This window comes from Pongo pygmaeus, chromosome 1, assembly GCF_028885625.2.
Source record: "Pongo pygmaeus isolate AG05252 chromosome 1, NHGRI_mPonPyg2-v2.0_pri, whole genome shotgun sequence".
Taxonomy (NCBI): domain Eukaryota; kingdom Metazoa; phylum Chordata; class Mammalia; order Primates; family Hominidae; genus Pongo; species Pongo pygmaeus.
Window position 1 is genome coordinate 123,678,367 of NC_072373.2, and position 27,495 is coordinate 123,705,861.

Sequence of the window (27,495 nt, forward strand, 5' to 3'; positions counted from 1 at the left end):
AGAATAGATATATTGCCAGGCTTTATTTTCAGCCAATACAAAATGAGATTATGAAAAGGTTCAAAATCCCCTAAAAGTCCACCACTCAGTAAAAATCTCCCACCAATATTGGTATAAGCATCCTCCCAGAGAAGTCATTTTCAGTATGTCTGTATTTATGTTTCCTATTACTCATTTTCACTTCTGTTTTTACTGTATGGTTGTACTTCTTTCCCTCTAATGACATAAAGGAGATATGTCTCTCATCATATTAAAGGTAATTTTATAACATTAAATAGTTTTTCTATTACTTTTTATATAATTTCTCTAGTCATTATTAAAGTCACTATGATAGGAGGTCATAATGCTTAGAACTTAGAACTTAGTGGGAATGGCTTTGTCATTTATGTGAGCCCCTAGAACCTCATCTGATATTTTATGGTAATATGATGACTCTATGAGCTGGCCATACCCAGTAGTCAGAGTGAAACCGGCCATGTAAAAACGACAAAGCACAGGATTCAGGGTAGGAGCTTGGGCCCCGTGGTATCAGTTGACTTACAGACTGAGTTCAACCACATGGCAACATATTAATCAATCATACCTATGCAATGAAGTCTTCATAAAAACTATGGACAACAAAGTTCTGGTGAGCATCATGGGTTGCCAACACTCCAGGTACATGGTTTTACATTATTCTAAGAGAATAATGCATCATGAGGAAAACAAAAGATTCACATTTGGTACCTTCTCAGGCTGCCCTATACATTCCTTCCTTTGTTGATTTTCTGTATTTTCTCTGTAATAAGCATAACTGTGAGTACAATAGCTTTCAATGAGTTCTGTAAGTCTTTCTAGTGACTTATTGAACCTGAGGGTGGTTTTGGGAAACCTGAAAATTTGCAGTTGGTGTGTCAGAAGTGAGGGTGGCTTTTCAGGGACTGTTGCCTCTAATTGTATTTGGACCTTAACTCCTTGAAGTTGGGGTCATGTACCACTTTGATAGCTGAGACAGATGCTGAAAGATAAGAAACCATGAGTTCTAAGTGATTTGGCATCTGAAGAGAATTTTAAACGTGTGAATTGGAGGTATATATCCTGAACATTTAATAACCATTTCTCTACCATGTAGGATCATTTTTCTGATCGTTCTGTATAAGGAACCTTGGAGGGTTTTGTGGTCTGGGTTCTTCATAGTGTATGTAAAGTAAGAATAAGCATTATTTTTCTACTCCTTTATTCTTTCCTCCCTTCCTGGCTTAATTAATTCCATCTTATTAAAATATGTGATAATTACATGAGACTGCCCACCCTTAAAGGCTTATATCATCCTTTTAGTTCTTCTATGCTTATTGATCACCTCCACTGAATTCTATGCACCATTAGTCAAGGTAGCATTTTAGTTACTATTGTTGCATCCTCATCTTGTAACAATCTGTCTCCTACTAATGGCTATTTAATTTTTTTTAACATCGATGAGTAAATATGTAAAATAAATACCTTGTAATGAGTGTGCTCTTGCTTTTTCATGTCTTAAAATTGTTGTCATGCAATTATATTACCTATTCTATTGAGTGCTACTCTCTCACCAAAATTGTACTCTTATGTTTCAAATAAAACTAGAGGATCCAGGATCCTTTCTCTAAGATAATTTTCCCCCAAAACAGGTTGGTCTAATCTGCTTTTATGGAACAGAAAGAACTAGGGAGTTGTCAGTAAGAGACAGCTTAGAAAATCTGGAGTGGGGAGATGGGGGAAACCAAATGTGTTATAAATTTTAAAAATTGGTCTTGGAAAAAATGAATTTCAGTGCTGGTGGTCAGGTGGGTGAGAAAAGGGGAATGTTAATAGAGTACAACTCATTTTGCAGTTTGTATTTATTACAGACTTCTGGGACATCTGCTGAGAAATATATAATTAGAGCAAGAAATCTCTAAAGAGACTTTCAATGACATTATCAGATTATCTTCATAGATTTGTAATTGCTGATCCATAGATTCTGGGTACCTTTTGCTAGGCATGGAAGATAGAGGTGATATCAGGAGGTGATCTGTTTCTTTGTAGGTCTTTACATGAGTCAAGTATATGTAACAATTTTCAATAAACCATTGCTGTGTGAAGATAATTTTAAAAAGATTTTACTTTTATTTAGGCATAGCCACATTCATGCTGTCAAGTTTTATTTGTATTATTACATATATTTACTACTTACATGTATTGACTTTTTAGTTTTTATTGTATTGATTTTTAAGAAAGAAAATTGAAAGGAAAATAACATCAAATCGGTAATATTCTAATAATATCTAAAAATTTTGGAAAAAGGAATGTAGAATACACCAGTGGCCAAAAGGTTTCAAGGAAATACTTTTTTAAATGACAAAAAAATTTAATTAGCTCCAATGCCGTAAATACTGGGTTTGATTTCATGTTTTTTCTTTGTTTTTAGTAATTTGTAGTATCTAAGGCCAAGAAAAGAATAGTATTTATATTAATATTAAGTATATTTAAATTAGTAAAAAAGATGATTTATGTGTTATTATGTACCATGTAATCACTTTTATCTTTTATATTATTTCATATGGCAGGATGTTGCTTTAGCATTTTCGTTCTTAAATAGTAATCAATGTATCTCACTGAAGTCCTTCAATATCTGTCATTCTTCTAAGTTTCTTTTTTTAGAGCAGTTGGTCTTTATGATAATAATGGAAAGATAGGTATATTTTATATTAGAATACTTTGGTTTGAGTCTTGGACATAGGAGATTAGTATAATCTCCCTAAAATATATTTTTATGTCTATGAAGTGTGCATATAAATACTTAACTGACACACAGATTTACTGTGGAAAGCAAATAAGAATAAAATTAATTAAAAAGAAAACTCTTTTAAAACCTCTATATCTATCCTAAAATAACATCAGTTTATACAACATTCTAAAATTGGACTCTGTCTTTTCTTAATAGCCAGTAGGAAACTTCTGGTATTTACATTTTCTAAAATATCTCATTTATTTATAAATTCATCCATCCATCTGTCATAATTCATTCATAAAACAAATACAATTTGAAATTAATCTATTGTCTTAGGGGCTATGATAGATTCTGGGGCTACAACTTTAAACAAAATACTGCTTCTCTTTCAAAGATATATTGGTTTTGATTAGATGTATGTTATAAATAGCAACAACAATACTACCTAACATCTAACCACAAAATGCTGGGTGGCATACTGTGATAAATGTTTATTTTTTTTATTAGTCTGTGGATCAACAGTGTGGTTTTGCTGATCTAAAATGATCTTAGGTAGGACAACTTATATTTGCATTATGCTATTTCTAGTACTCCAGCAGACTAGTTGGGCTTATTGTAACAGCCTAAGCAGACATCCAGGAGAAAGCTATCCTGTGTATGTCCTCTTGGTGAAGACAGGAGGCGGGGATGTGGGAAGAAAGTTTCTAAAGTCTTTTGGACAAGGCTTAGAACTGTCACACTTTCAGGCAAAGCCATAAGGCCATCTTACATTTACAGAATGGGAGGTCGACTGACTCTTGATGAAAAGCATTGTAAAATCATATTTAAAGGGTATGGATATAGAGTTCGTGAAGGATTAAAGCCATTTTTGCAGTCAGTCCCCCTCAGTGGGAGACATAAATAGACAAATAAAGTATAAATACTTCATTTTCTCTCCAGCTTGTCTCCAACTTTCTTTACCTTTTCTCTTTGTTCAAACCTTTCTCACTCCTGATATTTTAAATTATTAAATACCTGAGGTGAGGTTCATAAACTTAAAGGAAAGGGCCACGTGAAGAGAAAGCACTACCTAACTTCATGTTTCTATGCAACGGATATTTATTGTGTGCCTGCTCTTTTATGAAAGTTTATGGAAGAAGCATGCTTTCTCATGAGTCTTTGGGGATCGTTATTAAAAATCTGTGGTAGGGGATCTTCTTAGGGGATTTCATTCTCCTAAAAAAATAAAGAGGACTATCTGAAATACTAAAAATAAATAAATAAATAAATAAATATTCTTTTCTTTTTATCTTTCTTCTCTTCTTTCTTCTTTGTCAGTAGCTTATTGAAATATTTTGTCTTGTCTTTCCCAGCAGTTTCTCTAAGTACCGTCTCCTCTCTCTCAAGCTCTCTCTTTATACCTTTCCCTTTATTATTAAATTTTTATGAAAATTTCCAAAGCACCTCTTATATTTCTGATATTTGAGTGCTACCTTCTAGTTACTTTTTTCCTTTTCAATCTATGCAGTTTGACTTCAGTCCCTATCACTCTGCTGACATAGCATTTGCAATAATTTCACATCCGGTCTAGAGCTTTTGACTTGATTGACTTGCCACCATTTTCTTTGAAACTCTATCTTTTGTTTTTCGAAGTCTTCTCTTTACTCTTTGAGTATGAAATCTCAACCTATTGCTAAGATTCTCCTGATCTTGCAACAAGTGAAAAGAAATAATGAATTCCTGGAAAAGATAAGCATATAAAATATTTGATAACTGACTTATCTTGCAATTTACTGATTTTGAAATGTATTTATTGACGTTAGTTTTCAAAAATTTGATTAGCTAATTTGCATCAATTATCTTAAGCTTAGTTCTGTGGAAATTAATAATCCATATTTTGTAGTTATGTGGTAAAGACTATTAAACTATTAAATTAAAACTACTTGAAACAAATTTTTCAGAAAGAATAAAATCAATTTCTGATTCACAGATTCATTTAAACTCCAAAATATAGATTTTTATTATTTGGCTTAGGAATTCATTATCATGGCAAGATACATGTGGTTATTTCAATATATTCAGTAATTCAATATATTTAGTATATCTTAGTTTTACTCTACCTAAAATTAACACACTTACTATATCAGCAGGAACCAGCAAATAGAAAGAAAAATAATAATGTAAAACCTTGATGCTAATTTTTATGATATCACTATATTACTTCCTTATTTTACAGAAGCTATATTCTACTTCTTTGTTTTTAAAAATATATAACATTAAGTACTATCTTACTTTCCCATTTTAAAAACAGTAAAATCACCTAGTTAGTAAACTCTGATGTGAATACCTCAAACACTGTGTTTTGGTGACGTATCTTTTCTCAAATGATTTTCTATAACTAATACATACATTAAATTTAAGATGTTTAAATATTCTTCCCTGGGATCAACATACACATTGCATTTTCTCAGTGTTAATCATTTTTACAGCTATGATTTATTGTAGTTGTTATACTCTTTTTATAGTCATTTTAGACATTTTTGAATTGCCAAAAATGATAAGTATAGATGATAATAAATGTAAAACTTTGTAAGGAAATATATTATTTATTAACCATTAATATGAGCTTAAACTTTTCATATTCAGAACAAGTTATTGTTGCCTTTGATGATATTATTAGAAAGACATTTTCATACAGTGTTGAACAACTCTATGAAAAGAATGTTTCCATATGCATGAATATATGAAAATAACTATTTTACAAAGAATAGCTTTAGCTTTGTATTTTAGGACAATTTTCACAGTGAGAGAAAGAACCAGTAATATATTTACTCCAAATAATCAAAATACGGTAGGCTCATAGTCAGGTACATAATTCATATGGCCTTCAATAAGTACAAGTGGTCTTGATGACTTTAGATGATTAGTTTTTAATTCTAGGGATTCCTAAGGGCTGAGCTAGAGAAAAAAAAATGCAGTTTTCTGATAATGTTCTTAAGCACATTTAAAGATAGAACATTTTATAAAGAAATAAATTTTTAAATTGTATGCCAGGTGCTAAGCTATACATGCATGAAACAAAGAAATGAATTAAAATTGTAATTCTTGACAGATGATTGCAGTCTAGCTAAAATGTCAGTGACAAAAAAGATTTAGTAGCAATTTTGATTAAATATTCAATGAATGAAGAAATAAAAAGAGACAATGTATAAGCTTAGGAATATGTGGAAAGAGATTCTGACAATGAGGCAATAAAGCTCTTCAATGTTAAACACAGTTCTTTAAACCTGAAAAATAAAACATCTTGGAGATGCATCCATTTACTTGATAGTCTCCAGATTAGAAAAAATTAATAATAATAATAATCATCATCATAGTGAATAACAATACTTATATTTTTTTATTGATTTTCAAAAGCACAGTCTCTCCTGGGATCAACTGCTCACTTTTTATCTGTCTAGTATAGGTTTTTCTGCTTCTTGGTTTTGCCAGGTCCCTGGCTTGTTACTAGTTTGTCAGAGCTGCAGTTGTTCTTGCTTTAGTCAACTTCACTTAGAACATTCATCCTCATCATGCCAATGATATTCTGGATCGCACCTTGTTCAATATGCCTTTATACAGATAAAACTCTGGCCCCTTCCTGCTTAATTCTGGGCTTGCTTGACCCTCTTCCTCAGTTAAACTAAAATTTCCGAATGGGCACTGAGTTGTTGTCTGTTATTCAAATACAAAATTTCTGGACCCATCCAAGGACTCATGAATCATAATCATCTACATATTAACAGGATCCTCACATAATTTTTGGATACACATATTTCAGAAGCAGTTACCTATGTTGTTTTGATTTTTAAAATTCTAATAGTTTTTCCATTAGGCAAACAAAATCATCCTATGTTGATCGGTTGATTTTAAAACTTTTAATTAGACAACAATGTATTTTCAATACATGAAGTAACTTGTGACTAACAGAGACGCCTAAGAAAAGAGAAAGCCTTGAATAATCTTGAATGATAAGAGATATATCAGTTTCTGTATCTGTTCATCACTTGATGGACACTTAGGTTGATTTCACAGCTTAACTATTGTGAATAGTGTTGCAATAAACATGGGAGTGCAGATATCTCTATGACACACTGATTTCATTTCCTTTGGATATATACCCAGTAATAGGATTGCTGGATCATTTGGTAGCTCTATTTTTAATTTTTTTTTTTTTTTGAGAAACCTCCTTGCTCTCGTCTGTGACTATGTAACTTAATATCCCACCAGCAGTGTATAAGAGTTCCTCTTTCTTCACATCCTTACCAACACTTGTTAGCTGTTGTCTTTTTGACAATAACATGTGTCAGGTAATAGCTCATGGTTTTAATTTATATATCCCTCATGTTTAGCAATGTTGTGCATTTTTCATGTACTTATTGGCAATTTTTATGGCTTTTCAGAAATTTTTCTTCAGGTCCTTTGCCCATTTTTAATTGGGCCATTTGTTTTCTTGTGTTGAGTTGTTTGAGTTCTTCAGATATTTTGGATCTTTACCCCTTACGAGACATATAATTTGCAAATATTTTCTCTCATTCTCTAGATTGTCTTTTCACGCTGTCAATTGTTTTTATTATTATACAGAAGCTTTTCAGTTTAATGTAATCTTATTTATGTATTTTTTTTTTTTGCTTCTGTTATCTGTGTTTTGAGGGATCATATCCAAAAGACAATTGTCCAAACCAAAGTCATGAAGCTTTTTCCCTGTTTTCTTCTAGTGGTTCACAGTTTCAGGTAGTACATTTAAGTCTTTAATCCATTTTAAGTTGATTTCTCTATATTGCATACAGTAGAAATCTAATTTCATTCTTCTCCACATAGTTATTCAGTTTTCCCAGTATCATTTATCATTTAATTAATTTATTTATTTTTATTTATTTTTTGAGATGGAGTCTCACTCTGTCACCAGGCTGGAGTGCAGTGGCATGATCTCCGCTCACTGCAACCTCTGCCTCCTGGGTTCAAGCAATTATCCTGCTTCAGCATCCTGAGTAGCTGGGACTACAGGCACGAGCCACTACACCCAGCTAATTTTTTGTATTTTTAGTGGAGATGGGGTTTCACCATGTTGGCCAGGTTGGTCTCGATCTCTTGATATTGTGATCTGCCTGCCTTGGCCTCCCAAAGTCTTGGGATTACAGGCATGAGTCACCGTGCCTGGCCAGCTCCCAGTACCATTTATTGAAGGTACTCTCCCTTCCTCATTGTGTGCTTTTGACAACTTTGTTGAAAATGAATTGACTGTAAATGCATGGATTTATTCCTGGGCTCTCTATTATGTTACATTGGTTTATATGTCTGTTTTTATGCCAGTACCATGCTGTTTTGGTTACTATAGATTTGTGGTATGCTTTGAAGTCAGGTAGTGTGATGTCTTTAGCTTCATTTTTTTTCCTCATGATTGCTTTGGCTATTCAGTATCTTTTATGGCTCAGACAGCTAAATTCCTAAGTGTTAATGTAAACACTAATGTAAAGGTGTATATTGAGCAGGGCATTTATAATAATATGACAATAACAACAGTGATTTAAGAAAAAAAAAAACTTAGTAAACTACCAGTCCTTGTCCTGATTTAGTAGATTTTCTTTATGGTTTGCTGAAGGGTTAACTAAATATAGCTGCTTTCGGTTCATACATTAATATTCCATAGTGATCTTGAAATTAGACAGTTTGTGAAAAAATAAAACATGTAATGGATAAAGAAAAAACCTCAAATCACTGAGAATTTAATGCCTTTTCAAAACACAGCTGAGTTATTAGTCATTTCATTTTGTTTTTTACAATCATTTGACAATAGGATTTCTATAAACACTGATAGTAATGAAATAACTGGAATCTTTTTTTCAGGCAAAGAAGATGTAATGACTTGTCCCAATACAGTGTGTTCTATTTATTTGTTTTACACTGCGTGTGTGTGTGTGAGAGAGAGAGAGAGAGAGAGAGAAATACAGAAGAGTGACTTAAAAAAGGGGGATAGATAGATAGATGATAGATAAAATGTATCATACTTTTCAAGACTTTAGGAATTTTATGCTCATTATCTCATTTTATCTTCACAAGTGACCTATAAGATAAACAATACTATCAACTTTGGGTTTCAGTTAAAGAAATTGAAGCTGGGATAGGTAAAAAAAAAAACTCAATAAAGATCAGACAGGTAGTAAGTGTTATTCTGGGATTGAAATTCCAGAATCCTTGAATTTCAAAGCTTTCTCCTCAGGGGAAAGACGGGCTGCATTTTTCCTCCTCATATAGAATACAAGCTCCTCATTTTTCAGACTGAAGGACACTAAGTTTCACACAGATGGCTCTATGATTAGCAGTAAATTGGCCCTTAATTTGGAAATTAAAAAAATAATTTCTGAAATTCCATGTAGAAAAATCACTTAATATCAGTTGCATTGCTTTCTGGCAACAGTTAATGAATTAATTATATTTACATAAGCAAAACAATGAAGCAGAAAGTAACTCTTTAAAGTTAAAAAAAAAATAAAAGATAGCTTTTCAAATGCATTACCCAAGCATGATCACCAATGAGATGATGATCTTGAATACCCCAAAGTCAGCAAGTTAAAGAATTTGCTTTAATGTGTCACTATCACTCTTAACCTTTGTACCCATTGCCCTCACTGTATAAAGCTGGAAAGTAATTCTCAAATTAAAAAGAAACAAAATGCTGACAACATCTTATGAGCATTAAAAAATTTATCTATTCAAACATACTAATGCAGAATAGGAAACCATGCATGTTTTATATTTAGAAAGCTATATGTAAAATACCTGCTAGTGGTAATGAATACATGGTTCCAGAAAAAAACATTCTAAAGAAAATTTACATACTTATTTAGTGTAGTTTCTTAACTTAATAGTCATTTGTAGGCTTCCCTGAAATAAGAGAATAAATGTGACTGGAATGTAGCATAACAAACTCTAATTTTTTTTTTTTTTTTTTTTTTGCTATGATCACTTGTTTTGACTGAGAGGAATTGCTGGGTGTTGAGAAAGCATGGTGAATTGGATTATTGAGAGGAATGTAAGCAACATAAAGGGGCAGGAATATTGTATCTTTATGAGTTCTTCTGCATGAGGCCCACATAATGTATTTATCACAGCTGAGTGAGCTCACTTGAAAGCCATTTATGATGTGTAATGCTCTGTGTCCTTTGTTGGAGCATTGGGTGACAGGTTAATTGAATAGAGGCAAGGCAAGCAGTCAGGGTCATGCAAGATGACTAGTGTATATGATGGTTAAAGACAGTACTTCATTTACTAAAGAGCTTTTATATATGAGTACAATCTCAAATAATCCTTTAGAAAAATATTCATTCATAGCTGTTCAGAGGTATCCAGGGACTTATTAGGTAAAATTTTCTATACAAATTTTTAAAATATTTAATCAGGGTTGTAGGTCAGACAATTGATTAACAACCTTGAAAAAATGATTACTTGATTATTCAATACCACCAACACAAAACCATTATGGCCTTCTGGGGTATATTTATTCACTTTCTGCGAGAAGTTGTATTAAGGCTAAAAGATTAACCATAGGCATGTATTATTTTTCTACGAATAAAAGTAACTTCATTTTCATCTATATGATTGTTTTAGTACAAACACAGCTACACGGATGTATATTTTTAGTTTTTAGAAGAACAATTAAAATGGAAAAATTGCGACATTATTAGAGTACACAAATTACCAATACACTCCCATCTAAGACAGCTTTATTTTATTCCTTCTCACTTCAAATTGCTATTTATATCTCGGAAAAAAGCTACTTTGTGACTTATTTTTGTTTTTAAATTTATCATCTCTCAGCATAAATTTAATGGGTTTTTAAAATAAAATTTGCATGTTAATTATACATTTCAGATTGATTCATCTTTTCTGTTAAGCTCTATTTTACTTTTTGAAATGGCAATGTAAGGACACCTAAAAATCTCTAAAAAGAAAGAGAGCACTGTCACAAATAGTCAATATCAACTATTTTTGAGTCCTGGAAATTAACTAAATGGTTGCTATAATATGAGGAGTATTTACTCAAGGAAAATGATTAAATTGGGGGAAGAACTGCAAGTTTGAGCATTTTGTCTTATTCTATTCCCCTCCTTTCTCTTCAGCTCTAGGGCGGTAGACTTTAAAGCAATCAGTCATGCAACCAGCAAGCTTTGAAAATAAACAGTTTAGCAATGACTAGAGGATACAGAATAGGTTTGAAACTTCTCAAAAAGCTCCATCCCAAGAGAATTGTTACTATTTGACCTGTTTATCAGGTGCTTGAAAAAGTTCCATTCCCAGGGCTTGTCTTTATTTGATCCGCCTCAGAGTCCACTTAGTGATAAAAGCCCTATCCCCAGGGTTTTGTCCAAAAAAATAAAAAAATAAAAAAAATAGAAAGAAAGAAAAATCAGCAGCATTGCCTTAACACTGCAGCTGCCTAAGGAGGCAACACTAGTTGGACAAACAAGAAGCTTGGCAAAAACTTAAAAGAAAATCTGTCAAATGAGACATCCATGGTGGCTTGGAAGAACTCGACATATTCCTGCGGTCTAGAAGGATATGCTCATGTGCAGGAGTGTGTGAAAACCCAGGAAAGGACTGAGAAGGCTCTATTCCTCCCCCTTGGCTGAACTTGAGGGCTGCTGCAAGCAGCAAGTGAGAATTAATACAGTTACAAACTGCTGGAGTGTTTAACATGTGTCTCAACATACACACAAAGCCCTTAGCAAAGAGTGGGAGCCTCACTGGTTCAAGATGTTTAATAAAATCTCTGTCCAATCATTAGCTGACCACTACTCTAACTAAGCAGGACTTCAGTGGCCATACACAGCAAATAGTTCACAGTTTACAGATTTAGTTTAAATAAGCAATAAGATCAACAAAAAGAAGTAGCATCAACAAAAGCAAACCCTGGGGAGGGGAAAGGGAAATTTTATTTTCATAATACCTACTTTTATTATTTAAAATGTCCAATTTTCAATAACAACCGAGGAGATTTACAAACAAAAAGTAAAGCATGACTGAATAAAGCAGTGGAATAAAGTATTTAATAGAAACTGTCTCTGAGGAAGCCCAGATGTTTTACTTTGTACCAGGCAAAGACTATAAATCAGCTATTATAAATATTTTCAAAAAACTAAATGAGACCATGTCTAACAAATTATAATGAAAATTATGAGAACAATGTCTTTCCAATAGAAAATATCAATAAAAATGGAAATTATACAAATCACTTAATATTCTTCAGTTGAAAATTACAGTATTGAAATAAAAAAAGAAACATTAGAAGGATTCAAAGGCATATTTAAGTGAGTATAAAAAATAATCAACCAACTGGAGATAGGTTAATCAAGATTATTCTGAAAAACAGAAAGAATAAAGAATGAATAGAAATGAATACAGCCTCAGAGAAGTATGGAACACTATCAAGCTACTAGCATATATATGATAGGAGTCATAGAAGAATAACAGAAGAGTTTGACAAAGGGGTAGAAAAATATTTGAATAAATAATAGCTAAAACACCCCCACATTGTAGAAAAAAAATTAATCTACACATCTGAAAACTCAAAAGACCCCAAGTAAGATAAACTGGAAGGTCTACAACTAAACACATTACAGTCAAACTTTGAAAAACCAAATTACAAAGACACAATCTTGAAAGCAGCAAAGGAAAGGTGACTGGGAACATCAGTATCATTAACAACAGACTTATCACCAGACACAATGACAGTAGAAGGCAGTAGGACAACATATACAAAGTACTCCAAAAGAAATAATGTAAAACACAAATTCTATACACCACAAAACTATTTTCAGAAATAAAAGATAAATTAATACATTCCCAGGTAAACAAAAGGTTTGTAATGGGTTTGTAATGTATAAAGATGAAATGTTTATGACAATGCTATTATAAAAAGGGTAGAAAGAACACAAAAACATTGAAACAAAGTTTTCACTTGGTATTAAAATTAAGTTGTATTAATCCAAATCATATTGTTCTAGGTTAAGACTAGGTTGTCTTAGTCTTCTTGGACTGCCATTATAAAATACCATAGGCTGTGTGGCTTAAACAATAGAAATTTATGCCTCACTCTTCTAAGACTCAGAAATCCAAGTTCCAGGTGCCAAAAAAATAAATCTTTATTCTGAGGCTTCTTCTCTTGGCTTGTAGGCTGCTGCTATCTTGCTGAGCCCCTTCATGACCTCTTTATTGTGCACACAGGGAGAGAGTCAGCACTGGTCTTTCTTCCTTTTTTTTTTTTTTTTTTAATTTTCTAAACACCATTTTCATCATGGAGGCTTTATGCTTAGTACTTCTTTCAAACCTAATTATCTCTCATAGACCCAACTTCCAAATACAATCACATTGCGGATTTGGGCTTCAAAATATGAATATTGGGAGTATACAAACTTTTGATCAGTAACACATATTGATTGTAATCCCTTAAGTAAATATTTCAAATTAAATATTTGAAAAGTATTTAAGGAGTAAAATAAATTAGAAAGAATTTAAAAGAGTATACCAGAAAATATTAAACAGAAAAAAATACATAACACAGAAAAGTTAATTATTAAGAACGAAAAGGAACAAGAGAGACATAGATATATAAAAAACAAGTAGAAAACTAGTAGTCTTGAGTCTTATCAGCACTTACATTAAAATTAAATAGAATGAGCAGTTTAATCAAAATGTGAGGTTTGGTAGAATTGATTTTTTAAAAAACAATCAAATTCTGTACCGTCTACAAATATGCACTTTAGATTTGAAGACAAAAATAGGTTTAAAGTAAATAGGTTTAAAATATAAATGATATGCCAGGCAAGTAGTCAGAACTGGAGTGTCCATACCGATATCAAATATACATATGTACGTATAGTTTCTTTACATGCACACCCACACACATATTTTATATATATATATGTATAGACAAATTATCACTAGAAAAAATGGCTGTTTTATAATAGTAAGAGGGACAATTCTTCAGAAATAAATAGCAATTATAAATATACATCCACCTAATAACAAGGCTGTGCATTCAGCACAGATGTTATCAAAATCCAAGCTGGCTTTTATTTTTCAAAAATTAGTAATTTGTTCCCAAATTTTATATGGTAAGGCATGAGACCCAGACAAGTGAAAACAAATTTGAAAAAGAATAAAGTTGGAGGACTCACATTTCTCAGTTTCCAAACTTAACTACAAAGCAATGGTAATCAAGACAATGTGGAACTGGCATAAGAATGGACATATAGATGAAATAAATAGAATTGAAAGTCCAAAAATAAATCCTCACATTTATGATAAGTTAATTTTTTGGTAAGTGTTCCAGGATAATTCAACTGGAAATCATAGTTTTTCAACAAATGATGCTGGAACTACTGGAATCTACTGAAAAAAAAAAAAAAGAAATTAAGACCTTTACCCCAAGACCATAAACAAAAATTAACCCAAATTGAATCATAGACCTTAACCTAAGAGCCAAAGTTAAAAACACTCAGAACGAAATGTAGGAGTAAATCTTCTGACTTGGGGTTAGGCAGTAATTTCTTTTTTTTAAATTAATTAATTAATTTATTTATTGTTATTATACTTTAGGTTTTAGGGTACATGTGCGCAATGTGCAGGTTAGTTACATATGTATACATGTGCCATGCTAAAACACCAAAAGTAATGGCAACAAAAGCCAAAATTGACAAATGGGATCTAATTAAACTAAAGAGTTTCTGCACAGCAAAAGAAACTACCATCAGAGTGAACAGGCAACCTACAAATTGGGAGAAAATTTTCGCAACTTACTCATCTGACAAAGGGCTAATATCCAGAATCTACAATGAACTCCAACAAATTTACAAGAAAAAAACAAACAACCCCATCAAAAAGTGGGCGAAGGACATGAACAGACACTTCTCAAAAGAAGACATTTATGCAGCCAAAAAACACATGAAAAAATGCTCACCATCACTGGCCATCAGAGAAATGCAAATCAAAACCACAATGAGATACCATCTCACACCAGTTAGAATGGCGATCATTAAAAAGTCAGGAAACAACAGGTGCTGGAGAGGATGTGGAGATATAGGAACACTTTTACACTGTTGGTGGGACTGTAAACTAGTTCAACCCTTGTGGAAGTCAGTGTGGCGATTCCTCAGGGATCTAGAACTAGAAATTCCATTTGACCCAGCCATCCCATTACTGGGTATATACCCAAAGGACTATAAATCATGCTGCTATAAAGACACATGCACACGTATGTTTATTGCAGCACTATTCACAATAGCAAAGACTTGGAACCAACCCAAATGTCCAACAATGATAGACTGGATTAAGAAAATGTGGCAATATATACAACATGGAATACTATGCAGCCATAAAAAATGATGAGTTCATGTCCTTTGTAGGGACATGGATGAAATTGGAAATCATCATTCTCAGTAAACTATCGCAAGAACAAAAAACCAAAAACCGCATATTCTCACTTATAGGTGGGAATTGAACAATAATTTCTTACATATGATAATCTTCTTGAAAACTGTGTAGATTATTTAGTAATATATTTAAAATGAAAAGATAAAATATATTTGCATCTTTTATGGCTAAATAACTTAAAGCATTGGGCTCAATATGTATGATTCCTTAGCTGGAAAATGCACTTGTGTGTTTTCTCCCCAAAGCCAGAAAAATTAGTTGTTGTATGTGTGACATCTAAGCATTAACGTATTTTAATTGTGATGTCAGAGGCAGCACTACAGATGGAAAATAAGCTGGAAAATCCATCAAGTGTAATGAAGATAATATTTTAAAAGTATTTAATGAACAACTACACTTTTTAGGCCTCTCCCACATGAATCAGCTTTGAAAGTCATACTGACATTATGGCCCCATTAAAATGGAAAGGATGAATGTCACTTGAGCAAGAAAAAGATTATGACAAAGAACAATATCTTGTTTAACAGCAAAGGTGAAGGAAAGACTACTGGCTGAGAAACTGAAAGAAAGAGAAGATATCCAAGAGTTCTGTAACATAGTCACAATACTTTCTTTTCCAGAGCCAAAATTCCAACAAGAATGGAATGAAAGATTAGATTATGGAAATCAAAAGTATAGAATCTTGTGTCCCACACACTATATGGATTTTTGTGGAAGTAGATGATTAGGGCTTCTCAGGGATGTCCTGTGGCAACATGTAAAGAAGATTTGCTCATCAGGGTAAAAGTGGTGGTATGGTGAGGAGGCAGATAGAAGATCAGAATTTCTCTTCTTAAGTTTCCCTTAGTTTGAGTTTGAACACCGCAGATCCAGAGTTCACTATCAGCTCCATTCAGAGCCAGAAATAGAGCTTTTGATACTGGATAATGATTTCTTCAGAAGCATTATCTTTGATTGTTGTGTGTAAGTGTATATATGGGATCAGAGATGTTAAAGAAAGAAGGCACAAAGCAATTCTGTAGTTTATGGCTATAAGGTTGACAGTGAAGCAGAGATCAACTAGGGATTACAGGCAACTTTCAGAGAAATCCCTAGAACCAGAATAAGCTACAGCGACTCAGAATTAACAGAGAAAAAATCTCCAGGTGCTTAAGAATCCAGGAAAAATGATCACTACCTAAGGAGTGAGATTAGTTTAGTCATCAAAAATACAACAGCATTTTTTTCTTTGCATTCTTAAATTTGAGCTTTATATTTGTAATTCCACTATATGGTGAATCATAATATATTAAAACATATTTAGAAATAATGCTTAAGCCTTTTAAATACATGAATATATGGGGATTATTCCTAAAGTTCTTGGAACTTTAGTTGGTCAGATCTAGAAAGAAAGTCCTGTTTATCAGCTGTCTGTTATGTAGCTGTTTTTTGTTTAAAGTACCACATGACAGAACTCTCCTAAAAAGTAGTAAAAAATAATAATAATTAGAAGAAGAAGAAGCTTCTCTTGAATAAAAGACATTTTTTAAATAATGTTTTGTTTTTGGTTTTCTTTTTTTTTCCTTTTGCTTGTTATCATTAGGTATTTAGAAAGGTTGGCGATAAATTTAATGCTTACCTCAGGTTTATGGGAAACTATCTATTACCTTACCCTTTATGATTCTTATTACTTGACACTTTTTCTTTTGTATGTAACAATGCAAGCCAAATCTTGACACCTAAACCTACAGACATACTCACTTTTCTTTTCATACCTAAGCACTGTTCTGTCTATACCATATCTATTCCTGTACCTACTCTTGTCCTATTTCTATTCCTAGTTCTGTATCTACACCTCTGCCTGTACCTTTATAGCTGTCTGTTTTGAGTTTAAAATGATCTTAGTGGTTTGGCTATATTTTGACTTCAAAGTAAGAACTAGTGTGGTAATAACAATTGGCATTTAGTAGAACAACATAATATTGTTCCACAGGTTGACCAAAAGATATGCAATAGAAAATAAACTTTATATTTCTGGTAGTAATTTTAGTAAGATAAATTTATTCTTATTCAAATTTCGATGTGCAAAGTTCATTATTATTTTTATATGAGTTGCATTTAAAACTCAAAATAAAATTGGATGAATTGGTGAGCTGTTACCAATATCTTGATAAATTAAAGGATACTTAGATGCTCAGCAAATGGAATGTTTGTGGAAGCCTGGGAACAGATGTGAATAGAGGGCCGCATGCTCCTTAGTGGAGAATAGTCAGTTCCCCAACAGGGATATTTTTTTTCTTCCCTCAGCTATATGTACATGACTTCTGCTCCAGTGGCCATGTATGTATGGCATTTGGGCAGTGTCAATTTATTGTAATTTTATTTTCCTTCCCACTACCCTTTCCTTAGATTTCTCACCTCCCAGTAGTGCAATTGAAAGGGATACAGTTGCACTATCAGAATAAATTTCATGAACAGCAAACCTTTCAAATTTAATTAATTTGGGTGTATAATAAGCATTTTTTTCTTTCTTTGAGAAACACATTACTGAACTAAAGAATAAGGAGCATGCACACCATTTTTAATCAGGCCTTTGGGGAGTAATTTGGAAATAATAAATTTTGCATAAACAAAGGTAATTATAATTACAACTAAAGCTAGGAGAGAACTCTGCTTATTTCTCATTTGCAGAAACTTAGAGACACATGTGTTAAGATTTAATTCATTTACTGTCAATAAATTTGACTTGCAGGTTTAGTTTTACAGATTTTTATGTATTAGTGATGTCACATTAATTGATAATAATGGCCTCAAAACTTGTGAGTGGTTTTTTGTTGTTTATAATTTTGACATAAAAATTAATATAATAACATGCACAAATCTTACATCTGCAATTCAATGAATCTTGACACACACTATTTACTGATCAATCTCAAATATCACCAAAATTTGGAACATTTCCAGCCCTCTAAAGAGTTCCCTCATTCCTTTTCTCAGTACATTCACCATTATTTTTCATTTCCCAACTGCCAAGAGAACCACTTTTTTTCTAATTGGGCTCATCATGGGTTAGCTTTTCCTGTTTCTGAACTTTAGATAAATGAAATCATGCATAAACTGTGAGCTCCATCTGGTCGAGCAATCAACTGTCAAGGTGGTCAATTAAGACAATAGACCAAATTGAAAGTAACAATCAAGCTCTAATTCACTTACTATGACAGTGCCAGAAATAGGCAAAATGCTAAGCTGCCTCCCTAATATTCCATTCCCCCCAGCATGGATTGGCAATGGAAAAGAATCAGTCAGGTGAATCAGCACAGATGGGAGGAATTGCCTCACTGCATAACAAAAAGCCTTTGCCTCCTTCTGGACTTTGGTCCAGGGAAAAGGCAGTGGGAGGGAGAAGGAAAATGGCTAGAAATAGAAAGGCAGAGTCCAAATGGAAAAGAGTGCCTCAGTTAAGTCCTCCATTAACGATACTTCCCATGGAGACACCTAGACTAGGAAGGCAGACATGTGTATAAACCTGGCTTGCCCAAAGGTACCTGAGTTCTTGACTGCAACTCTCTCCAGAAAATTGCAATACCCTGGCTGTGCACCAAGCCTGCTGTACAGAGGATAGTTTCCCTGGGTGAGGCTTGCTAAACAAAGGCTTGTACTTGCCTATGATCTGGCCTGAAAGATCACACATAAATTTTGGCCTGAAGTCAGACCGTTCACATCCATGTTTTTACATGTGTCAGGATCTTGTTCCTTTGCTTTGTGTTGCTGAGTAGTATTCCAACGTATGAATATATCTCAGTTTTGCTTATCCATTTTCTTTTTTCTTTCTTTCTTTCTTTTTTTTTTTTTTTTTTTTGAGACAGAGTCTTGCTTTGTCACCCAGGCTCTGCTGACTACAACCTCCACCTCCCTGGTTCAAGCAGTTTTCCTGCCTCAGCCTCCCAAGTAGCTGGGATTACAGGCACCCACCACCACGCTTGGCTAATTTTTTTAGTTTTAGTAGAGACGGGTTTTCACCATGTTGGCCTGGCTGTTCTTGAACTCTTGACCTCAGGTGATCCGCCCACCTCGGCCTTCCAACGTGCTGAAATTAAAGGCGTGAGCCACCGCGCCCTGCCTGCTTATCCATTTTCTTATTGATAGGCACTTGTTATTTTCAGTTTGAGCTATCATGAGTGAAGCTACTTTACATATTCTTATACAAGATGTTTTGTGGAGGTATGTTTTCACAACTCTTAGATAAATGCCGAAAGGTAGAATTGCTGGGTCATGGGGTAAGTATATGTTCGAATTCATTACAAAGACTTCATTAAAAATTGTCTAAGTGTTTTTCCAAAGTGGTTGTACTGCTTTCCACACAAAACCCCAATATTAGAGAATTCTAGTTGCCAGGCTGGAAGGCAGTGGTGTGATCTCAGCTCACTGCAACGTCTGCCTCCTGGGTTCCAGCAATTCTCATGCCCCAAGTAGTTGGGATTACAGGTGCACCCAATCAGGGCTGGCTAATTTTTGTATTTTTAGTAGAGATGGGGTTTCACTATGTTGGACAGGCTGGTCTCAGACTCCTTACCTCATGATCAGCCCACCTTGGCCTCCCAAAGTGCTGGGATTACAGGTGTGAGCCACTGTGCCTGGCCTGTTTTTCTTTTCATTACCGACTCAAAATTATCCCTCCCCTTTTCTGTGGGCACAGTCACTGTTTTAATTTTCAGATTAAATTATGTTTCTACATTTTAGCCAGCCACATACTGACTTGTTTCTACCTCCTAAAAATATGCACGTGATCCTAAGACTACGTGTCAGCATGAGAATTCCAGCTTTCAGCATGATAAAGATTCACCTGTCTACTCCTCTCCCTCTTCCCAGTGTTCCATTTGAGATACTCATCACCTCTGACTTGTGCCCTTGCTGTGGCCTCGCAGTTGGTGCTGCTACCTTGCGTCTTGCTCCTTCAATCCATCCTTTAACCCATCCTGGAGTGATCTATCATAACGAAGTCTAACCAAACAATTCTTCTGGCAATCTTTCTCCATCTCCTTGTCAGTAGTACCTGGAGCCCTCCATAATTTGGTCCTGCCTCCCTTTCCAGCATCAGCTCCAACTACTCTTCATCTGATTTCTAACATTCTGGTACTAAAGCAGTTATGATTCCCACAGCTCTCCACCCTGCTCATTTTTGGTTATAGGATGATATTTTATTCATTCATTCATATATTTATTTTCATTCAATATGTATTCGTGGCTTACCTACTGTGTAGCAGGCACTACTGATTCCATTACTTGGAATATCATGTGAATAAAAGATAAAAGTACCTAATTTGAGTACTTTGCCTGTGATGCCTGTATTTGTCATCTTCAATTGACTGACTCTTATCTAACATTGTAGTCTCATTTCAAGTTTCAAGCTTTATTTTTTCTAAGACTTCTTCTGTGATTTTTTTTTTCTTGGCCATACTTCAAACTAGTACATACCAAATGTTCTCATCTGTCCTTTTTTCTTTCACTATACTTATATCAGTTTATTCAAATTAGACATTCACCTATTTTTAGACTATTCTGTAAATTCCCTGAGTGTTGTGCTTTGTAAGTCCTTATAACCAGAGCACCTAGCACAATTAACATCTAATAAACACATGTGTTATGGTGAATGCCCATAGAAAAAGACGATCTCAGAAAGTAATTAAAACTGAAATCTTACGGAATAAACTCATGACTATGAATTGCAAATTATAAATTATAAAAAGGCTGATTGTCGTATGGGATGTCTTAACCTATTTGAACTGCTGTAACAAACATTTTAGAGCTGGTAATCTACAGACAACAGAAATGTATTGCTCACATTTCTGGAGGCAGAGAAGTTCAAGATCAAGACACCAGCAGACTTGATGTCTAGTGAGCCTTTTCATCTTAGATACTGCCTTCTGTGATCTTACTTGGTAGAAGTTGCAAACAAGCTCCCACAAGCCTCTTTTAAAAGGGCAATATTCCCATACATGAGGCTTCTACCTTCATGACCTACTCCCTACCAAAAGCAACACTTCTTATGATCAGCACGTTGGGGATTAGATTTCGACGTATAAAATTTGGAGAGACACACATTTTCAGACAACAGCATGAGTATTGACCTGGTCATTTTCTAGGTGCTCAGCAAGAAACCAAGGTTCAGAAGAGACCTCAAGCTATTGACCTGTGCTTATTTTCCTCCACCTATCTTTCTAATCTCAACAGAGTCCAAATCATTGTTGAACTGCCCTTAATATTTGGTTTCAGGATTCAGGAAGCTTCACCAGTGTTTGTTTGTTCGTTTTTAATTACTTTATAATATATCATTAGCAACAGAATTTACTGAATGTCTTTTTTGCATGTGACATAAGGATTTTGAAATATAATTTAGGGAAGATTAAGACTACAGTGACTCAAATTCAAGGAAGGATGTCAACTGTGATGTAGATGCAAAAATATAAAGAAAACAAGGAAAAATTGAATAGAATTTGAAGTGTGCCCAGATTATCTTCCAATGTGCAACTGGAAAACTTGTTATTCTTATTTCTGTGTCCTATGTCTACTATTTAGTTCTCCCTAAATTCTCTTCTCCTTTCCATCAGACATTGCAAGAAAGAAAGAAGAAAGTAAATACAGGAAAATAGAAAGGAAGCTAGAGAAAGAAAGAAAGAAAGAGAAAGAGATAATGAATGAGAGAAAGAAAGAGAAAGAGAAAGAGAGAGAAAGAAAGAATAAACAAGAGAGAAAGAAAGAAAAGAAAGAAAAAGGAAAGGAAGAAAAGAGAGAGAAGGAATTCTTTTTCATTTTACTTTCCCTGAATCCTACCCCACGTAGAAGTTATTTATGGTAACTACCTAAACACTACCAAAGTTTATTTTTATATTTCTCATTTGGTATAATTTTCCTACTGTGACTTACACTACTATGTGCTTTCATAGTGTTTCTCATTTGACTGGAAGAGCGGTAGGATGTATCTGGACTCCACAATGCTTTTATATTGCAGGAATTCAATAAATGATACAAATGACCTGACACAGGCCAGAATATTTGGATTCTGTTTAAAGTGATGAATAAAATTTATCTTTTGATAATAGAAGTGTTATATATAAAATCACTCTTTAGGATGATTAGTGGGTTAACTATTTTGATTAAAATGATTTGTAATATTGTGGTACATGGACACTCAAGTAGAAAAATAATATTCATTAATTTACCCACTGATTCAATTATTCATAAAGAGCTTACTATGTACCCATCACTTTTATTATGTCTCCCTCACTTTTTAGCTTACTATGCACCCAACACTTTTTAGGTTTCAGCTACCATGGTAAGCAAGAGCAAGCCTTACTTTCATTCCAGTTGGAGACAATAGTGTGAATTCTAACAAAACAAACTATATATGAGTGCTAAGGTGCCAATTGAAAGATGTATTAAAATAATAGTGACTCACCTGGAAGAAATACTACATGGTTTCTAGATATCTCAGAAAGAAAAAAAAAAAGAACATCAAAATAAGTGAAACTAATTAACTGTATTCTAAGTGGAGAAGGTAGGAGGAATTGGGGAAAAAAAAATCCCAGAACACTTTCTTGAAAGAAGAGTTAGTGAAGAAGATACTCGGGTGTTTGAAGAGATGTGGGAATCATTGTCTTCTGTGGGAAGATGAAAGTAAGGAGATGGTAATAAATCACTTTTTGGTTCAGTGGTAAGACAGAAACAAATACAAAAGAGTCACAGGGCTTCTCTGGTTAAGCCACATGAGTGTCTACTTACAGTCTTCAGCTCCCTGTGAAGAGCTTCCCGCTGGGTAAAGGGAAGGAAGAAATCTAGAAAGTCTGTCTAGGATGAAAGAGGTGGTCCTAAGCAAGACAGTTAAGGTCTGTCTTCTCAAAATGTAAGAAGAGTAGAAAAATGGGAGAGAAAGAAGTAATTTTTAGACAGTAAAGTGTATGTGAAATCTGGTGTGGGATTTGGGAGCGTCTAAGAAATATTGCTCAGAGTAGCGGCAACTTTGTGTCATGTGAAAAGCTAGGAACCGTTAGTTTGCTATTCTCCTGAACACTTACTCTGTCCCCAGTATAATAAATATGTCATGGAGAAGTAATTTTTTAAATAATTATTTCAAGAAAAATGAACTGTAAGAATCTGTGTGGTTAGATGTTGGTTGAGTGTTCTGTGGGATGGAGGGCTTGGATATATAGATGAAAGAACACATGAGAGGTTTAAACCTAACTTCAGCAATTGCTAATTTAAGGATCCTTGGAAACATTATTGGGTATTTGATATCATAATTGTATGAATGCTAATATTTGTTGCTTGTTTACCATGTGTCAAATCCTGCAGTTTAATAACTTCATGTGATTTTTTTTCCTTTTAGCAATTTCTATACTAATGATCTAGAATGTTTGCTTAATAAATTATGAATGGCTTTATTTCAACAATGAAGACATTCGTTCATGGCAAGACTGGGAACTTTGATTTTGATTCTCTACTCTTTAATAGTTCTACTGTTTACCTAGATAAAGGCATAAGGAACACAACCACCATATTTTTAATTGATGTAGATCTGGGTGAAAGAGGTAATACAGTGATTTAAGAGTGAGCTTTAAGATACTCTGCCCAGTCTATAATGGTGAATTTAAATTGATAAGTACAAAATTAAATACAATTTTATTATAATTTATTTTATCATTATTTTTTACTTGGAGTTACAATGCCCAATTGTTTCCCCAATTTTGTCACTTTCCACATTAAAGATGTTAATTTGGCATTTGTAGCTGAGGAACCAAGAGACCATAGAAATGTATTTATGAAACTCCAAACTGAAGTGTCGTGCTAAGATGAATATTTTTTTTTTCTTTTATTGTAATTATTATTATTATTATTATTATTATACTTTAGGTTTTATGGTACATGTGCCCAATGTGCAGGTAAGTTACATATGTATACATGTGCCATGCTGGTGCACTGCACCCACCAACTCGTCATCTAGCATTAGGTATATCTCCCAATGCTATCCCTCCCCCCTCCCCCCACCCCACAACAGTCCCCAGAGTGTGATGTTCCCCTTCCTGTGTCCATGTGTTCTCATTGTTCAATTCCCACCTATGAGTGAGAATATGTGGTGTTTGGTTTTTTGTTCTTGCGATAGTTTACTGAGAATGATGATTTCCAATTTCATCCATGTCCCTACAAAGGACATGAACTCATCATTTCTTATGGCTGCATAGTATTCCATGGTGTAGATGTGCCACATTTTCTTCCTTACACCTTATACAAAAATCAATTCAAGATGGATTAAATACTTAAATGTTAGACCTAAAACCATAAAAACCCTAGAAGAAAACCTAGGCAATACCATTCAGGACATAGGCATGGGCAAGGACTTCATGTCTAAAACACCAAAAGCAATGGCAACAAAAGCCAAAATTGACAAATGGGATCTAATTAAACTAAAGAGCTTCTGCACAGCAAAGGAAACTACCATCAGAGTGAACAGGCAACCTACAAAATGGGAGAAAATTTTCGCAAGCTAAGATGAATATTTTTAAAAGAAAAAATTTGATTACAAAATTATTAATTCTCACCTAGATCCAGGTTGTTAATAAATTATGTTGTTGGTAATTAAGAGAGATTTAAAGATATATTTTAGAGAGAACTTTTGGTGAACTATGAGTCCAAACCTTCCCGAGTGCAAAGAGATATGGGTTCCTGACCCTTATCTCAAGCTTTGTAGGACTGGCTTCATTAGGACTGTGTAGAGAGTTTGATATGCTATGAAGTTGGGGTAATATAATGGACCTGTCTTTGTCCTGCTGGTAAATTCAAATGGGGAGAGGTGAGGTAGCTAGTTCTTCCACATCTGGAAGTAAATGGGTGATTTCATTAGGCTGAGGCTGTATTTCCCAGAGTTTGACTGGACAAAGGATACAGACGTTTTATAGAGACCAGCTATCAGTCATGTGACTAAGACAGGTCACCTTAATGTATCTTAGATCATGTCCAAGAGGGCTTCCCATAGTCTGGAAACCTCATCAAAGAGAAACCAAGGATAGCAGTGGATCCTTTAAGACAGAGGAAATACGCCATCTGCATCAAGAAAAGCAAACATGACAGATAAGGGACAGTGTCTCTGAAGAGATCATAGGTGGTACAATGTTGCAGTGAAATCTTGGAATTTCTTCCACATTCCTGCATCCACACCCTGGTAACCCCTTCTCATGCTGACTCATATTTGGTCATGTGATCTGTTTTTGCCAATGGGATAAAAGCAAACATCATAAGCAGCAATTTAAAAAGCACTTTTGCATTGGGGCTTACCATCTCTTTTACTGCTTTTTGTACTTTGTCATGGGAAGAAGCTACACTATTGAAAGGTGAGACATGTGACCCAATCAAACCTGTTGTCTCTGATGACAGTCAACCCACCTGCAAACACACATACGGCTTTCTGAGGCTATTCAGCCCCAATGGAGCCACCATCTGACTTTTGACAGAACCCAGCAAAGATAGGAGAAGTCTGGTCCAATCAGCAGAATTACACAGCTGACCTGTTGACTCATGGGATATAATAAAGAGCTGCTGTTTTAAGGTAGTAAGTGTTGAGATGGTTTGCTACACAGAAAATATTACTGCTACACCATAAAAGTCCCCTATAAGAGAAAGGAAGCTTTAAAACTAGGTCTACAAAGCTTAGAGTCAGTTGCTGACTGTAGCAGTTAAGTAAGAACTTTGCTGCCCCTTCTCTTATCTCTTTACTCCTTCAATATTCACTTCACTTTCAGAGTGTTCAGAAATATCAAATATGAGCTGAATAAGAAGTGGAAAGACAAGGATTCATCCCTTCCACAGACTACAAACCTGGCTGATAGAGAGAATATTTCATTTTAGATCAAATGGTAAGAGTTTTGACTATTATATAGGAGTGAACAAAATACCTTGACATTATGTTTGAAACTTATAGTGACCTTTGGATTAATATCATTTGTATTTAATCTAAGAATTATCTGCAAAGGCATGGAACTGCCTGTTTTTATCTAGTACCCAAGAAAGAACTCCCCCAATGCAGTTTAGGAAATAATGTTGCTTTATGATTATATCCAATGAAAGTTATTTTCTCAACATTCTGATTACTCACAGCACAAATTAGACATCTAGCCATTGTTTAATAGTTTTACTCTATGCATATAATGGGTAGAAATATAGTTTTAGAACTCTAAATCCCATGATTATTAATTATTGGAAAAATTTTTGAAAAATCTATCCTTTAAAATATAGCTTTTGAGCATAGATTCTTTTGTGTTCTGTTTTGAAATATACTCTTACCTTCACCTGCTGTGGAATCAGTGGTTCTCAGAATGCTTTCTTCTTTTGCAGATTCACTGTCATCTTTGTCTGATATTACAACATAGTGACCACTCAACTATCCTCAATGGTATTTGACTACATGGATTCTGTAAATAGGTGAAGCTTAAGAACACTATTTTTTTTTCAAGTGCAACATACTGTAGTCATAAGATGAATGGGGTCTTGCCCATATATCTATGTGAAATTTAGTTAAAACAAGCAATGTGAAGAATACATAATCTCACATTTTGTATGTCACACTATAAATTCTATACCAGGATGTACTTCATTTTTGCCCTGTTATTCTCTACCAAAGGGAAACAAATGAGGAGAGCTCACCATATTTGTTTATTTATTTAACATTTGAAAATCATAATCACAGAGCTGAACTTCATATTCCTTGGTGTGCTTCATGTAGCACACCCCAGATATAAGTGAGTGGTGGCTTTTTTATTGGAGAAATTACAAAGTTTTTTTTCCTATATCTGAAAACCCACATCTGAAGTTTTAAAATGTGTACCTCTCTAAAAGATACAATTGCTTTGTCCTCACCTGTGTGATGAGGTTAGATGTTGCCATTCTGTTAAAAGCAAAACTTCCTACCAGATGTATTTTGAATGAATTCTTGATTCACAATGGAAGTTGCTCACAGCTAAAATGAAATATGTGTTGCCTTCTCTCCAGTTTGTTTTCTCGGATTTCTAAACACAAAGACAAAAAAGGACAGAAAACACTTTGTATTTGCTATAACCTTGAGAATCAATCCTAAGAGTTAAATGTCGAATTGTTGAATTACTTGCTCTTATTATCCTCTAACTATTCCATATTCTTTTAATTGACTCAGTGTTGTAAAGATAAATGCCTTGGGTTACGCACAACACAGAACACAGCACAAAATAATGCAATTTCATAAAAGATCTTCTGTAATTGCTTATCACACATGGCTGTGCATGACAGATAAAAACAATAAAGGAACAAATGGAAAA

General features: G+C 34.0%; 1 long non-coding RNA gene across 1 annotated transcript; it reads left to right on the top strand.

Annotated features, from left to right (window-relative positions):
* Positions 1 to 358: 358 nt before the first annotated feature.
* LOC129038638 (uncharacterized) lies at positions 359 to 27,495 on the top strand. Its single transcript, XR_008503194.1, has 3 exons — positions 359 to 628; positions 25,948 to 26,061; positions 26,540 to 27,495. It is a non-coding gene; the product is annotated as an uncharacterized LOC129038638 (long non-coding RNA).